General features: G+C 40.5%; 1 protein-coding gene across 11 annotated transcripts in view; it reads right to left on the bottom strand.

Annotated features, from left to right (window-relative positions):
* Window positions 1–17481, bottom strand: part of gramd1bb (GRAM domain containing 1Bb) — a 107988-nt gene that overhangs the window by 36248 nt on the left and 54259 nt on the right. The window lies entirely within an intron of this gene.

The raw sequence follows: 17481 nt of genomic DNA, 5'->3' as shown, positions 1-17481 counted from the left end.
AACAGAGCCATCGTTAATGTTATTACCAACACCTGTGCTTTTCACACTAGTCAAAATGTTAAGGAAGCTTATTTTATGAATTAAAACATTAAGATTTATGAAATCTTTTTGAAAAATATCATCTGAATCATGCAGTTAGTCTGTGGGTGTACTGTTAAACCTCTTTTGATATAATGTTATTATATATAGAATTTCACTAGCTTGGTTGATTTACTAATTTAAAGCCCTTTAGGGAGCTGGATGAACATCCACACAAGTCAACCAACCCTTACAGAAAATGTCACCCATACCCTAAAAGGCTTTATCTACAGGGCTGGAACTGGGTGTCCACTACTGGGTTATGAGTCTTATGGCGGATTACACACTAACTGTAGCAATTACATCCTTTATGAGCTAAAAGGTGAATGTGTCTCCATGTGCAATCAAGGAAGACTTTAAAGGTGAAAGCTACTGTTTAGATAACAAGTTTTATTTTAAAAAATTATGTTAAAGCCTTTCCACTGCTCATTCTTTTTTGAGTGACACTAAACCAACAATGACAGACCAGTACATGCCAGAAAATGTAATTTTAAGGTAATCCTGAGAAAATTCCTCAGATTACCACACTCAGTAATCACCTCTATATCTCTGGAAAGAAGCAAACGGAGCCCTGAGCTGTGCTGCTGGAAAGATTTGACCCCTGGGGCTGCGGCGATGCTGGCTGCTTCTGTGGGAGCGCTGAGCTGAGCCGTGCTGTGGAACAAAGGGAGCTGGTCCACTGAGCCGGACCACTGTGTGCCCAGCCTCACACCAACAACTGACCTACTTAGAGGACCTCTGTTCTCATTGTTGCTGCACCCAAGCGACACACAGATGGTCAAATTGACCACACACTCACAGACATAGTATGTAATGAACAGCCATGAGTGCATACTGTAGCTGCTGATTCATACATCTCTTCCACTGGTTGACACTTTGACAGGAAGATTAATTCTGGTGTAGATGTAAACAGAACACACCCCAAATGTTAAAGATGCCTAAAATGTCTCCATCTTTTTGAGAAGAAGGCGTGCTGTTTACCGAGTTGTCATGGTAACACCAATGCGGCGACGCCTGGCTGGGTCGGAAATGTCTGTCAGCCTGACTGTGTCTCGGCCTTGCAGTTACCATGGCAGCCATTCATGTGCACCGCCACTTGAAGTGTTCCCAACTGAAGGGAGACAGAGAAAGCTGGAGGAGGGTGTGTGTTTGTGTTTGTGTGTGTAAGGGCGGTGATGCTGCTGCATAAAGCATTAACACACACGATTAGTTATCTACAAAGCCCTGGAGTTTAAGTGCACTTTGCTGTGAACATGTTCAGAGTGACAGGACAAATCAGTGGGGCCCTGACATTTAATATCTCCATTTTATCCTCAGCCAGGATCTGCAGCACACAACACTTCCTGTGTTGATGGTTGTGTGTCAGTAGAGTGCAAAAGTAAGCAAAAAGTGAAACCACTGAATGTCATTACCTTTACCCACTGTTCCCAAAAAACTATTTAAATCCAGCCCCAAGTGCGTAACTTTAGCATTTAGTCCCAGGTTTAATTAAAATGCCTAATTATCCTGGCTGTGTGGCATCCTAACATAGGCAGGCCTGTAACAGTTTTTGGGTCCTCATTGAAGCTATGACCTACTGTACCGCTGGGTACAAGAACCTGTTTTAAAAGCAGCTATAATTAAACACACTGATTTAAATTCAAGAGCACAACTCAGCCCGGTGAGATAATTTAAGGACTCAGTGGAGATGTCATAGAGGGGCAGGAGGGGACAGGAAACTGGCAACCGGATTAAGCCCCTGTGGGACACTTTGTCCCAGTGGGACAGGACATAGCCACTGCCATCTGTAGGGGATATACAGGCGGAAGGAAGCAGGCTGGGTGACATAGAGCGGTGGGCAGGGAGAGGGTAGAAGGAAAGAGAGTGTGTTTATGTGCTTTTAGTGTGAGAGCAGAGAAAAAAGGTGACTTGAGGAGGTGTACTGGTGAATATATTTCTGTATTTTAAACTTTAAAAAATACTGTAACAGTTGTTACACCAAGAAAGGTAGCACAATGCCTGGATGAGAAAATGTCTTGAGGAAACTGAAACAGATAGAAAATAACTCAGTTTGGTGTTATGCAGTTGATTCTATCCTCAAAATTATTCTGCAAGTACTTTGACAATATTGATATATTTTGATCAATTAGTCTTCATTTTTCAAGAAAAATTCGAAAGATGATTTTGGTTGAATGATCTCAATTGTGAGGATTTTATGCCGCTCTTTGTAATATACAATACAGAAAGAACAGGTTTAATTTAACTTTTATTAGAGACGCGTTTCTGTCAAGATACCTTTTACTGCACAATATTCTGAAGTGAATTTCAAGTTCTCATGAATGCCATTTAGCATCTCCACAAAACTCTTTAGTTGATTAAAATCTACATCTGTAACAAGTATAATACAACACAGGAAACTGCGCTGGACTGTTTGCCCAGGTAAGGCAAAGTATATGGATTCCTACAGGTCACTTAAGCGTAAGTACAAATAACTAATAAATGTTATAAAAAAACCATTACCAGTATGTCACACCACTAAACACAAAGAAACACACGAAGGCTTACTGGAGTAAAAGGAGACTAGGCTCAGTGAACAAGAACCTATTTTGTGGTGTTAAGGATTCCAAAAAAGGGAGCAGTTTCTGATTGAGCTTTTAAAAAGCTTAATGGAAAATGGTCTTATTGTTTGGACAAGCCTGATTTCAGAAGCAAGCGTACTGTATTAAAAACACTAATATGAAATCCTTTCAGACATCCATCAGAGAGAGGTACAGTACACATGTCTGTCCCTGAACGCAGCTTCTACTCCATTAATGATGAAGCTGATGAAGACAGAGGGAAACAGGAACATTAATATCCCTCAAAAGTTATATTTTCATAATTAAGGTACAATCTTACAAGTAGATGTACACATATATAATTTCTTTTTTTTAAAAAAGAACATTTTTAAAATTTTCCTAAGATGTTATACCCAAAGTTTAATGTCTATAAGAAGTTTTCCTTGTCTTTCTTCTTGGTTAACATGAACGCTTGATGCTAACTAAAATCATTAAGTGCTGAACAGACATCTGAACAAACAGTGAATTTATCAATCATATGCAACATCAATAATGTTGCAGTCATTGATCATGTCCCCTCACATCCCAAAGAAAATTGGGAGCGGGCAGAGGATGTAGAGGGAAACAATATCGTGTATAATGAGCAATGACAAATGGCTTGTGGGAAAGATGCAGTAGTAAAAAAGGAAAAAGGGGAGGGGGGGTCGGGGGAGATAATAAGCTGTGGCCAGGAGGGAAACAATTCTGCGGCTTCTCTTCACTGCGGAGCCCCTGCTGTGAACTTGGAAGTTCATTGTAGCCCAGTGCTTTATCTGTATGGCAGCAGTTTGTTCCAAGCTTCCCAGGCCAATCCTAACAAACTACTGGCTCCTGACATTTCTCCTGACATGTTTTTGTTTTCTGGGCATCTAGAAATAGTTCTGCTTATGGGAAATGCTAATCTTCAGCCTGTATTAAATCTTGAGGAGCAGCTGAGCAACCAGCAAATGCACCTTCAGTTGATGCAGAGGGTCTTTTCTTTCTCTCTAATACTTTACATACTGAAATGTATCTACTTGGTGCAGAGGCCTGGGAGCTATGATTTTTAACCTGTCTAAAATAGCCTAGAGACACAATTGCGGCTCAGCCCTGGATAAGACATGCCTGAGGGTGTGGCTTGCATGTATATATGTGAGGATCTGAAGCATTGAATCGTATGTCGGTACATGCCGCAAGTTTCCAAACGTCTTTGATGTTTTTGTTTGTGTGTATGACAGCATGTACACCTGATTGTGTATGCACACAGTACATGTATATGATCGTGTGGAAATGCGTGCAGAAATCGCAGATGGAAGACCTCTTTATTGTTCTACTGTTTCCCTCTACTGCTCTGCAACCATGAGATGAAGCAGGCAAAACACTGCAGTTGCACACTGTGACTGGCAGCGCTCAGATAAAGGACATGAACGATGGACCGAGCGAGTTGGGAGTTAGGATACACACTTGCATCTACGTATGTAAATCTGCACTCACACACACACATTCGCAGTCCAGTCCTGCAGCAACAACCAGCTCGTCCAAAGTGCCACATGCAGAGAGGACGCTCCAGCTTGAGCCTCCTGTCAATGCCTCGCTGTTGCTACAGCTGCTGCTGTGGGCTGTGTGTGCACATCTGTGTCTGTGTGCATGTGTGTATTTGTGTACAGATTTAAGTCACACCAAATGTCATATCAAGAGCAAACATCCCCATACTGGGGCCACTGCCAAATCCTGAGCAATCTCTCTCTCTCTATCTCACACACACTCACACACAGTCGCTCTCTCTCTCTCTCTTCTTCTTATCTCTTTCTTGTCTTCCGACAAGTTAGTAATGCTGCAAAAATACCCCCCCCCCATCTCTCAATCACAGCATGCACTGTGACAAACATACACCCAACAGGGCAGCTTGGTTTCCAATTCGAAAAAAATATTTGTCACTTGCTTCCCCTGACATCAATTTCTTTAACACTCCCATTGTTTTCAAAAAATAATTTAGAACCATATGCAAAAACACCAAGTCAATTAATATAACAATAAAAGAGAAACCTTAGAAGAACCCCTAACATACATGTTTATCATTACTATTTTAATTACTTTACTGTGATTTCTCTTGTAGTTACATATACTTATACTGTCATTTCATGAATTTTGTTGTGGTAGGCCAGAAAATCTGATTATGTAATGTAAATTGGTATTTTTTAATTTCTTGATTTTTTTGTAGTATCATTTGAAAATGTATCTGGTGCATTCTGGATCAGGTTTACATAAATTTCCAGGGGTCTTATACTGTAAGCCTATGCAGCTGGGTACATTTATACCATGACACAATAATCCAAACTACATCATCCTGATTTTAAGCTCTCATTTGTCAGTGTACAAAAATATAGTGAGAGACTGGAAATACCTGGACAGCTCTAAACCAGTGAGTACACATAATCTCTCTATCTATCTATCCCCAGTGTAGATAAATAGCTGCTATATCCAGTGACAGCTACTGGTTTATAACACTGAGGACAACAAATGCACTGATTGAGGTATTGATTGATGTAGTGACCTGGAGGTCACATTGTTTTGCCTACGTAGCAGATTTACCCTGGGAGAGCAGCATAATACACACTAATAAAATGAGTGAGATTTCAGCTGGATCCTCTCATTGGTGAACCTGCAGAGGAACTGATACCTCATCATCATCACTTGTTCCTTGATTGATTTTTTTTTTATCCTTCAAGGTGGTTTGAAACACAGTGGAATAGGAGCCTTTGGATCATTTTACATATTTATATAAAACTACCTACACTTGCAAACAGATTCTTGATTAAAAGGTAAAAACTTATTGTAACATTTTGCATTTGGGGCTTTCAGGGAGGATGAAGATGCATCCTATTGGATATAACTACAGACATACATACGTACATGCTGTTATATAACATAACAGCATGGTATGCAAACTACACCAAACCAGCCAGACAGGTCACCTCCATGTATATGTGACTACAGTATGCTAACAGATGGCTATTCAGTGTAACATAACCTCTGTCTCTCAGGGTGGTGCACGCAGATTAAGTGACGACAGGTTTGCTGTAATAGTGTTTCTGCTACAGAATGATAAAGAGGCACTGTACGTCTGAGACACACACACACACACACACAAGCAGGAAGACTCACACACACATGCACTCAATCTGATTAATCTTATGAAGCCCTGAGAGGACATTTTCAAAGGTACAGTTCACAGCCTAAAGAAAAAAAACAACTGGAGGATTAAGTGATATATTTGAGCGGAATGAAAAAAAATAAGAAGAGAGCAGGGAATAGAGGGATCTAAATGAGGGAAGGACACAGACAAATATAGAGAGAATGAAAGACAGACTGAGACGTTAGGGAAAAGGAGAGGTCCTCATGTAAGTAAGAGGGAAGGAAGCAGGACGCACGTTGCCGAAACTGCTCTCCCTCTAGTTTTTTTTTCCTCCTGCAGTGCTCTGTAATTCGTCTCTAAAAATATCAGGCAAGAGGAGGAGGAGGAGGAGCATAAACAAACACAAGGGGAGGAGAGGATAGAAGGAAAAGTGCACAGAGAGAAACAGAGAGGACACACTGTGGCACAACAGGATAAAAAAGAAAAGTGAGAGTGGGACCACCTGGACGTGGATGTGTTTGTCCATGTGAGACAGCGAGGGAATAGGAAAACAAGGGAGGAAGACGGCGAGGGAGAAAGCCGGGGAGAGACAGAGGAAGCATGTGCCTGCTCTTTTCCAAGCAGCCACGTGAGCGCTTCTCCTCAGCTGCTCCGCTCACACTGAGCACGCCAGAGGGGAGCAGAGCAGGGTCGCCACAGTCACAGTGAAAAAAGAAAAACACGCTAGCAGCACTGGACATACACACTCTGGTCACGGCTTACCGGTGTCCTGATCTAGCCCTCATTACATGCTGGAAAATGTATGGAGATTTACATAACCATACAGAACACAGAGACATAAATAAATTCAAGGTGCTTGCTATAAAAAGCACAGATGTTTAGTAGTCCACCCGACCATGCCAGGTGTATCAGGATGACATTGTTAATACAGCCACAGTCCAGAAAAACACTAGCAAATGGTCACAGACATCTAGCCCCTGGCTGGGTTGTGCTTTGCATACATGACAGCCTTAAAGCTACCGAAAGCCATTTAGGCTACATTTTGAACACACAAGCAGAAGCACACACAAAAAGCCAGGCTCTGCTTTCTGTTTAGCCTTACCAGGCGAGCTTGAAGCCTTTCATTAGTACAGCGAGGAGTGTCTGACGTCCATAGCGTGTCGTGGGCACTGGGCTGCCCGTTCACACCACCGCATGCTGACTGACAGCCTCCCAAAGCCTCACCTCCCATGCACGGAGCAGGAGCGATGCACGGAGGGAAGCAGGGAGGAGTGGATGCAGAGCTAGATAGATGGTTGGGGACCAAAGTCCGGAAGGATGATCCTCGGCTTTGCCCACCTTTCTGCTACATTCCTTCGCTTGTTATTGAGGTGCCGCAGTGCTGAGCACTTGTGCCAGAAATTCACACCTCCCTGGGGTTCTTCAGTTTTCCCAAAAGAGAAGGACCTGCACTTCAATATTCACAATGCAAACTATAGCTTGCAGCAGAAGCAGAAGAGACTAGCAATTGCAAATAAATGCTGACATGGTTAACCACTGTTCCTTTTTAACTCTGTGTCCTTTCTATGGAGCTCTCACACTGTCCCCGAAAGCTTCTGTTTGCTCGCTCAAACTCTCTCTGTCTCTCCCTCAGCCTCTGCTGCGGATGAAAACTGCACTTGCTGCGCTCACAGTGAGCAGGCGCACAATATCTACCCTCCTCCACCCTCCCTCCCTCTCTCCCTCCTGTTCTCTCTTTCCTCTTCCCTAGATGGCTCTCTTTCTCTATTTCTCTCTGCAAGATAAGCCTAGCTGACCCAGAGCGAGCGGAGGACTAGAGCAGGATGGTAGCCGCTGGCGATCACATCCCTGTGCAATGACCCCCGCCCCCCTCATGCTATGTATGGGGAGAGTATTAAGTGGGGGGACCTGCTGCAATTCTTTCCTCTTGTATTGGACTCCAACTCTGATCAGTGTCAGCAGCTAACCCTGTTAATCTCTTAATGCATTGACTGTACCAGGGTACTCCCTGTGTTTATAGCTGTGTGCTGTGTACGTGTTATGCATACATGATGAATTAGATGAACAAAATGGTGACTCAGCTTGCTTAGTTGGCACATAAGTATTTTATAACTGCAATAACCTGAGTTTAAACCTAACACTGAACTTTTGTAAATTATCCTCATTTGTCTAATTGAGCGGCACAGCAGGCCTGCCAAGCTTTCTCCACATGCTGAAACTGTATGCATGCTAATAACAACAATATGCAGTATAGCCTATATATGGTATTTCAAGAGTTTGGAGGGTGGTGTCTTTCTTTTAGCCTTTCCAAAACCCTAAAACACAAAAACAATGTAAGGGATGGATTAAACTGTGTGTTTATCTGACCCAATATACGCTGCAAAGCATACCTGACTAACTAGCTTATTGCCTACAGTGGGTTATTTCTATGATAACATTACTTACTGGGGTTACAGGTTATGTTAGAAAAATATCTGTTCTGGACTGGAACATCAACCCTGCAGGAGCAAAAATAAAACTTTATCAAAGTTAAGAGTAATAATAGCAGCTCTGTCTTGCTCTTTATTTGGTTTGTGGAAGTTAACGCTCCAGAAACACTAAATAAACACTAGTTAGCAAACTCATTGCCTTTAGCCTCAGTCTTTTATTATCATTTCAATAAGCTTGGTCAGCTGGAGACAGTTTTCAACCAACTCATGGACTTTCAGTATTAGTATTAGCTTATGCTAACCAGCTACAGCTGATAAATCTGCTGGCAACAGTTGACATTTCAGCCGATAAAATCCACGGTTGTTGGCTAGAAATAAGAAGCCTGTTGTTGTTTACTTCTGTGTGGAATTGAAGACCCATTGTTTCAAAAATGATTATAATACAAAGTGGAAAATCTACCACAGTTAATATTGTAAATTGTACCATTTATGTGCGTAGCCCCGGTAACTAAGCAGGGTTGGGCTTTAAACTGTGATTTCACAAGATACACCATTTAAAAATACTTTTAATAGTGAGAACAAGAATCTAAATTAAACACCATGTAAACTCATCTCTGCTATATTTGTAACAGATTAACCTTTTACACCATCGCAGTCCACTGACAACTCTTAGAGTGGTTGTGTAATCGTTTCACTTGACCACTTCAAGCCAGTGGGGTCAGAGAGCAACCGTCCATTCACTTTAATAGAAGCTGTCATCAAAAACAATGGTCAACTTGAGGCACACAGGCACTGGGTCAGGGAGCAGCACATTCTTCCTCCTTTAATCTTCTTAAAGCACTGCACGCACATTACACCTCATTAGGAGTGGCTAATACTATGGCTAAAGCAAGCCACTCTCTACCAGCTTGTTATTTTACAGACAGGTTACAATAGATCACTGTTCAAGCTATCACAAAGCCACACATTCACTGTCTGTGTGTGTATAGCTGCTGATGACATTAAGGTGAAGGAAAATGGCAGGAATGGAGAAACAAAGGTAAAAGCAAGAGAGCACATTTACGCTATGATGACCACAGAGCTCTAGGTATGTGTAGTACAATATGATGTTATTACTGTAGTTGAGCTTAGCTTGCTGAGTCACTGAGCTTCATTCACTCACTCGGCTTTCTCAGAAGCAGAGGACGCTAGGAGAGAGTGAGTACATATCTGACTGAAAGAGAGACGGCAAGCAACCGGAAAAGATAATGATGCACGGACAATGCAGTTGCACTTGGGCCACTGGTCTGGGACGACTGGTATTCCTGTCGCAGAGAGTGGACCATATGCCAGGTTCAAGACATGTTTTACACAGTTCTCACTCAACACCTAAATTTGGTGATATGTACTCTGACCTGCTCTTTATGACACTTTCTGTGTTACACCCACTGCAGGAGAATTTTTAGAGGCTTCTGACCACAGTCTGAAGGATGCCGGGAAAACTATGTACCAGTACAATCTTTTTCCAAATTATGACAAATGAAAAACAACTTTCAGAACAGCATGGCACAGGAGAGACTGAATAGGCTCACTATAATATCTACTGAGCACTGGAGACCCAAACTTACTTATAAAGGACATTTTGGGGAGGACATTAAAGGATAGGGTCACAGTTTTTCAAGACTGGCCATTCTCTTCATAATGCACTTTCAATGTAAGCGATGGGGGACAAAAATCCACAGTCCTCCTTCCATGCTAAAATGTATTTAAATTAAATTTAAATTTACTTGAAGCTAATATGAAGCTTCAGCCGTCCAAATTAGTCAAATCAATTCAATAGCTTTACAAGTTACTGTATTTTTAGTGCCAAAGTCCCTCTTGTTGTTACGACCCTTGCACTGCAGCTGAACAGGAAAACTGTCCATCGCAAAAGAAGACTGTAAATGTGTAAGATTTCCACTTTATTTGACTAACTCATAAAGCTGAAGCCTCATGTAAATTTCTATCAAATATAAACCTATCTCATAGTCTTCATATAATCTTTGAGGACTGTGGATTTTGTCCCCCTTCACTCACATTGTAAGCACATTTGGAGGGGATCTTCTAATGGTCAGTATGTACAGCAAACCGAGTTTCAGCGTCCATATGAGCACCTGACTGTTCTTTTGAGACATGAAAAATTGTGAACCTATCCTTTAATGAAAACTTTATGTATCTCAAGGCTTGTTAGATGCCATGTTAGTTGGTATACATTCTTTCAAGGGGATTCTGGGTTCTGGGTGGTGTAACAGCACAAGCTCTACACAAAACAGCTGCATTAGTACAGCCAATATTGACAATTTCGCATTTCCTTGGTTACTGATGCATACATTTAATAGCAAAGATTAATGTAACAGTGCCAGATAGCTGAAAAACAAGATTTTGTGAATGTGACTCCCAGTTGGCACAGTGTCTGTGTGTCTATGTTTCTGCACATGTGTGTCTGTTTGCATGTGTGTCAGGGTGGTGTGATCGATCTATAACTGGCAATCACTGACTGGCAGCTGCCAACTCTTAAAAGCACCTCAGACCATACTGTGATTACTTCTATTATGAGAAACTCTCACAGGGATGAGGTTCAGTGAGTAGATCTTTCTTCTCTGCACCACAAGGCAGACCAGAGGAGACAGGAGGACACACTCGCTCTCTATTGTTAGCCAGCACTGTTTCTCCCCATGAGCGACTGCGAATGCGGTAGGACTGCAGGGGGGGGAAAGTGAGGAAAAAAGGCTAAGATATGAGAGTGCTCTAATCCCTTCCCAGGGTGAAGCAGTCAGTGCTGTAGCCTGTGCTTCAGTTAGGTAAGAGGACAATAAGTCATCTCACACAGAGTCCATCTGGTATCCACCCAGTCATGGCTTGCTAACAAAAAACTAACAAGAAACAATACCTGCAGCCAAGGTGCACCTGAATACTGTCGGTGTAAACCACATTAGTCATGAGTGGTAGTTATCAGTCATGAGAATATGCAGGCTGCAGAGTTCAGGCAGTAAGATGCCCACTGACTGCTGAGAATTTCTCTCTATAATGAGAACGAGCAGAACATCTTGACCCAGCTCACTTTACTAATGTGACTGATGCCTCAAGGAGCATGGATTGTTATTTTTCATCAATATTACTTAATAAAAATAATCTATCAACACCGCAAGAGGGTTCATTGTCACATTTTCTTTAGTTCTGAGTCCTAAAAAATAGTTTTTTGCTGCTTAGGCTGAACCTGTCAAAAACATGATGATAAAGAACTGTCATAAGTTCATTTAGAGAGCGACTTTAACACTCTTTAGGTTAGATAAACCGACCCAAACCGTTATGGTTAGGACATCAGAATAACACAACACAACTAATACAATGCCTGATCATTGAAAAGATGGATTTTATGCAACATTACAGAAAATTGGTTATATTTGAGTGTTTTGTTGCCTTTCAAGCCTGGTCTGATTTATTTTTGGTCTTTCTTGCTGTATGTGATGCCTGTTTGACTTCTGTCAGTGCTCTGTCCAGCCTGCTGAGCAGAAGCAGTGAACAGAGTGGTGCTGAATGGACAGCTCCTCTAGAGAAGAGTCAACTGGAGTCACTCAGTTGTTTTCTCTCACTGATACCCCCTGCTGACCACACCAGGACTACAATACAATCATAAACATGATTGTTTTGGTAAAATGCTCATTATGATAATAAAAATATTTTAAAAAAAGTGGTCCCACTGCCAGCATGCAAAAAGGGTTTTCCTGCATACATGAAATAAAATCTGAAGCTTTCCTCTTTTTTTTTTTTTTTTTTTTTTTTAGAAAGAATTATATGAATCTCTAGATTACTTTGTTTTTAAATTTGCTGAGTTATTAAATTGGTTATTAAAAAGAACAATGGACAGAAAAGATGTTTGAGCTTGTATTTAGTCTTCAGTTTTCTTTGACAGAGAATAACCATTGTTATAAGTGAGCAAAACAGCACTCATGTGATTTCTGTGTCAGCTTCTTTTTTAGCATTCCTTGAACCCTGATCTGGCCCAGAGATTTTTCATTTATGTCTAAGAATAGCAGTGTCAGATAATCTGGATTAATCCCTCTACACTGCTTTGTGAGGATTGGATGGCGTGGTGAGCTTCACTGCCGTTCTGACTGTGGGCGTTCCTGACTCTGTAACACAGTATGGATTACGCTCGTACTGTTTTCCTTCAACACGGATAAACCCCACTATCTACTCACAGAGTGAAACGGGTGATCATGTGACTGCCTGGCTGTTTGTTTATTGTCAAACTGACCATGTGGGATAATCTGGGCTCTCAAAGCCACAGTGGGGAGACAGAGAGCAGCAATGCATACACCACAAATTAGTCTAGCATGGTGCAAAAAGAAGCACAAAATGAATAAGATGTGGTATATAGAGATCGATTAAACTAAATCCAATTTTCATATCACCAGGTAGGTAAAGTAAGAACTGTGCACATGTTTTTTCAGGCAGGGAGTGTAAGTTAATGACAGATGGAGAAGTGATACAGGAAGATCACAAGCAACAGATAAACCAGTAAATCAGGCAACATGGAAACAGTAAGAATACGGCTAAACAGATGCAAACATGGGATGAAAATGCACAACAGAAACCGACTCAGTAGGAGACTTGAGTAAATGTAATATAATGCAGAAAGTACACAAACAGCAGACATCTTACTGAAGACAGAAGGAACAGACACTAACATTGATTAAATCATAAATGATCATCAGAGAGGGAGAGTGAGTGATGGCAGTGATGATGGATGACGTAATATGTTCAATAAGAAAATGAGCAACACTGTGAGGGACAGATGTCATGTTCAGTATCAGGTCAACCCAAAAAGTGATACATGAAACACAGATGGCCTTCTGCACGACTGCCATGTGTGCCATGAATAAAAGAACAAAGCACAGCACGTGCTGACATTAAAGCACTCATTTAAAAAGCCTTCCATTTCCTGTTTCTGCAGCAGCAGGCAGGATGAAAATAGACCTCCAACACGCACACACACACCCATAATTACAAAACAAAGTGGTGCGAGAGGGAGGAGAAGAGAGGAAGAGAGAGGTGGTGGAAAATGGATATTGGGATTATCTTTATTAACCTACACAATAGGTTTAGCTTTATGAAAGGATAGTCCACTGATGGACATAAAGTCAGTGAGTATTCCCACCCACACCTGCAGAATGTATAGCAACATGATAGTTTCTTGCTTGTAATAGTTTTCTGATTATGATCTAAATCTTGATTTTATCAATAAAAGCACAGAATATCACGGTGAAAAATCAAGACAGTTTCATGACAGTTAATAATAATAATAATAATAATAATTAATTATTAATTAGTATCAATACAGACAAATTAGAATTTAAATATCCACTAGCTGTTAATATTATTCATATTTAAACTCATACAAAGATTACAGCTCTGGTAAGACACTCTCTATGTTTTCCACTGTTTCCATGGACACTCTTCGGGCTATGTATAGGAATGCATTGATATGATATGGGTCGGTATCGGCCTATTAGGTATCAGGAATTGGTCTGATGTGACCAACCCACATTAAAATTGTTTGTTAGTCACTGTTGTTATAAAATTCAATGATTAGACCTTTATTCAGTCACACTGGGATGCAGGCTGAATTTTAAGCACCAAAGCAATCCTTTGTGCATAATGTTTCCCTTTTATCTAGGCTATGTGTACCAGTAGTTATTATTCTGACACTGAAATGTCAAATGTCACTACATAAATACTAAGATCAGGTTGATGCTCAGTATCAACTAGGGCTGCAACTAATGATCATTTCCATCATCAATTAATCTGCCAATCAATTAATCGATTGGTCAATAAATTAGTTGTATGGTCAATAAAATGTCAGAGAATGCTAAGAAATGTCTATCACTGTTTCCCAAAGCCCAGGATGCAACCTAAACTGTCTTTTTTTGTCCCAACCAACAGTTGACCCAAAGATATTCAGTTTACTATCAGTGACTAAAGAAACCAGAAAATATTCACATTTAAGAAGCTGAATTTTAGTATTTTTTAAACAATTAATTGATTATCAACATAGTTGGCAATTAATTTTCTGTTGATCTACTAACTGATTTATCGACTAATCGCTGCAGCTCCAGTATCAACAGATACCAAGAGTTTAGGTGTTGGAATTGGTATAGAGAGGGATAGACAGACAGATCCGTTTATCAGAAGCTGTGAACAAATGTTGTATACTTGAAACGCTCCTTCTTACATGCTTTAGTGGCTGTTTACCAAGTACAACTGACACAAAACTATGGAGCCCCAAAAGTGACAAAATGTAGAAAAAGGTTATCAACAACAAGTAAAAACATAACTGGATACATCAAGAAATAATATTGTTAGTTTAAAAAAAAAATCAGTGGAGTGTAGAAAGAAAAATAAAGTGTAATACTTTCCCTTTAAAGGTGCTGTGTGTGAATTTAGTGGCATCTAGGACAACAAACTTGGCAGAAATGGAATATAATGTACATAAGTATGTTTAAGTATTATATTATCTCATTAAAATAAGAATCATTGTGTTTTCGTTACCTTAGAATGAGCCCTTTCTATCTACATAGGGAGCAGGTTCTCTTCCACGGAACCCGCCATGTTTCTACAGTAGATAGATATTTTGCAACTACTTTGTTCTCTTTTTTTTGGGTCTCGGCGCACATTTAATCATTTATCTTTTCTCTATTTCCCCCATGCAACATTTTTGACTTTTCCCTAAATGTAAAATTTTCTTAAATTTTAAATAGATGTTCATTTCCATGTATGTCCAGGACCACAATGATTGGTCTAGGATATGTGTGTATGTGTTTAACATCGGTGGATCAATTTACATAGCTGAACTCTCTGAGCACCGGCCTTTTCAGCTAGCTACATTCATCTACATCAGCCAGTGTGTGAAATGTTACTCATCCATGTGAAACTCTTATAACACTGCCTATCTATGCTACCAAACTGAGTCAAACATTGACATGAGGATTCATGTCTTTGTGTATCACCTTTGTTGCTACACTAAAGGTTAATTGGCTTGCAGTGGCTGTGTGCTTAAAACTAGAGGGCAACTTTCAAGAGACTGTTAATAAACTGAATTGCCTTTTAGGGGCATAATTAAAGAAAACTGATTATAATCAGTGGCTACCTGCAAAAAGGCACAAGAAGCCATTGTGTATTTCCAGCCTTAACCGGAGCTGGAGCTATTATGCAGTACATCAATGACTCATCACATCCATGACCCTGAGCTCCTCACACAGCTGCTCTGTTCAGAAAAATGATGTCACGACACAGAGAGATCAGGTTCTGCTGATCTCTCTAGATCTAGTCAGCATCCAGTATACAGTATACATTTTAGTTGCTACTGTATCACTTCACTGCTGACACTGCCTAAGGACAAAAAACGTCAAGACGTCACTTTAGGGGAGCTTTTAACTATACTTACTGGTCATGTTTTTACAGTAACTTAAAAGACAAAATTCACAAAACATAAAAAATAATTTATAAAAACAAATGCATAAAAAATGTAGCAGTTTTTCAGTTTGTATTTTTCCCTAATACAGTTCTAATAAGATAGAATACATTTTTATAATGAATAATTGGGAACAATGGCTATATCATCTAAGCTAATACTTACACGCATATTTGAAAACTATAACAAGAGAAGAATGTTTTTGTCATTTGGTATTAATAAAAAAAAACATTCCAATGATATTGACATGTATTCCTCCATAATTACATAACTACACAATGCCAGCTCGGTCGTCACACAATTATGAAATAGCTCCACATGGCCTCGTCATCAGTGAGCGTGATATACTGTGGTGTGGAGGCCGATGTGGTCAGATGTGCTGTCGCTGAGGGCTTGTTCACTGTTCGTAACACTCAAACACAAACCTCTGCGGGTGAAAGAATAACCCCATCTGCGTCCTCTTGCTCTGTCCTCAGAAGAACCTGTGTTTAACCTTTATTTAAGCAGGCAAGTTGATTAAAAACACAGCTGCTGCATGGACATGCTGTCCAAATTATGTCCATTCTGTATTAGTGTAACTTTTCTCCTCTACTGGCACTGACTTGCACACACTTTCGTGCTCTGAAGCAAAAGCCTGGAGGTAGAGTGGTAGAGTGAAGACAGCTATTTTTATATATTAAAAGGACTCTGGCTGTAGAGCCGTGATGAGATAAGGGATTGGGTGGAGAAATATTGACCGACCTCTCCCAGACAAACCTTCCATTTAGTCAGTCAGGGCTGTTGCTACAGAGACGACCCTGCCATCATCGAAGCTGGGAGTGGTCCAGCCTGCTGCTTCAGGGCCACATGTGGACCTTGCCTGTTGTTTTCAGTCTGACGTACAGATGCAGTCAAGGAAACACAAAGCTAAGCCCCACAAAAGCACGCAACCACACACACTGACTTTACATTTGCTTACCACTGGTTGCTATGCCATTACCACCCATAAGACATTCAAGGACGGCACTTAAGCTATTTTGAGGCTCACAAATAATCCATGCCACTCATGGTGACAAAGCTACATCACTCAGCGAGGCCTCATACTTTCGAACACCTAAACCTTTTATTGATGAAATCTGCAAAGCTAATGTCCTGAATCACAAAGAAGACCCACTGCTTTTTCCACATCACACCTACGCTGAGGATGAAAACCTTAAACCTTGGATTACAAGAACAAGGTCGGATATTACAGAGAGGGAGGCTGTTTTCTAATGTCCTCAGATAACTACAAACCTTGGCTCTGTCTTACATAACTTGAAAGGTACCATTCAAGTTCATGATATTTACCAATCCGGTGCTAACGAGATAATATGATCCTCAGTGCCTGAATTAAAATGCTGTGGGATTGATTCCTGTCACTAAGATTTAAGAGGGTGCATAAACCCCTGAACTGGAACTTATCAATTGCATAATTTCAACGCCGCCCCTCCATACTTTTCTAAGTCATGTTTTGCCCATTTTAAAAAAAAGTTTACGTCAGTTACTAAATTAACTTCAACCTTTTACTGCCCAGCCAAGATAGACAAGATGTGAAGTTAAAACATTTGTTGTCTGGTTGTGCTAGCACTTTACCAATACACATATTTACACAAGAAGAACACGGTGGTGTTTAGTAATGCAAGTACTGTGAATGAAGTGTCATACACTTGTGACACTAAACTGGATTTCACAGTGTAGCTGTCAGAAGGGTGTTTGAAGCTTCTATATGAGAAATTGCTGAAATGCAATATTTGGAACATGATCCTGACAACT

Source organism: Thunnus thynnus, chromosome 7 (assembly GCF_963924715.1).
Source record: "Thunnus thynnus chromosome 7, fThuThy2.1, whole genome shotgun sequence".
In the NCBI taxonomy this organism is placed as follows: Eukaryota; Metazoa; Chordata; class Actinopteri; order Scombriformes; family Scombridae; genus Thunnus; species Thunnus thynnus.
The sequence above is the reverse complement of the archived record's forward strand: the minus strand, read 5'-3'. Positions and strand labels throughout refer to the sequence as shown.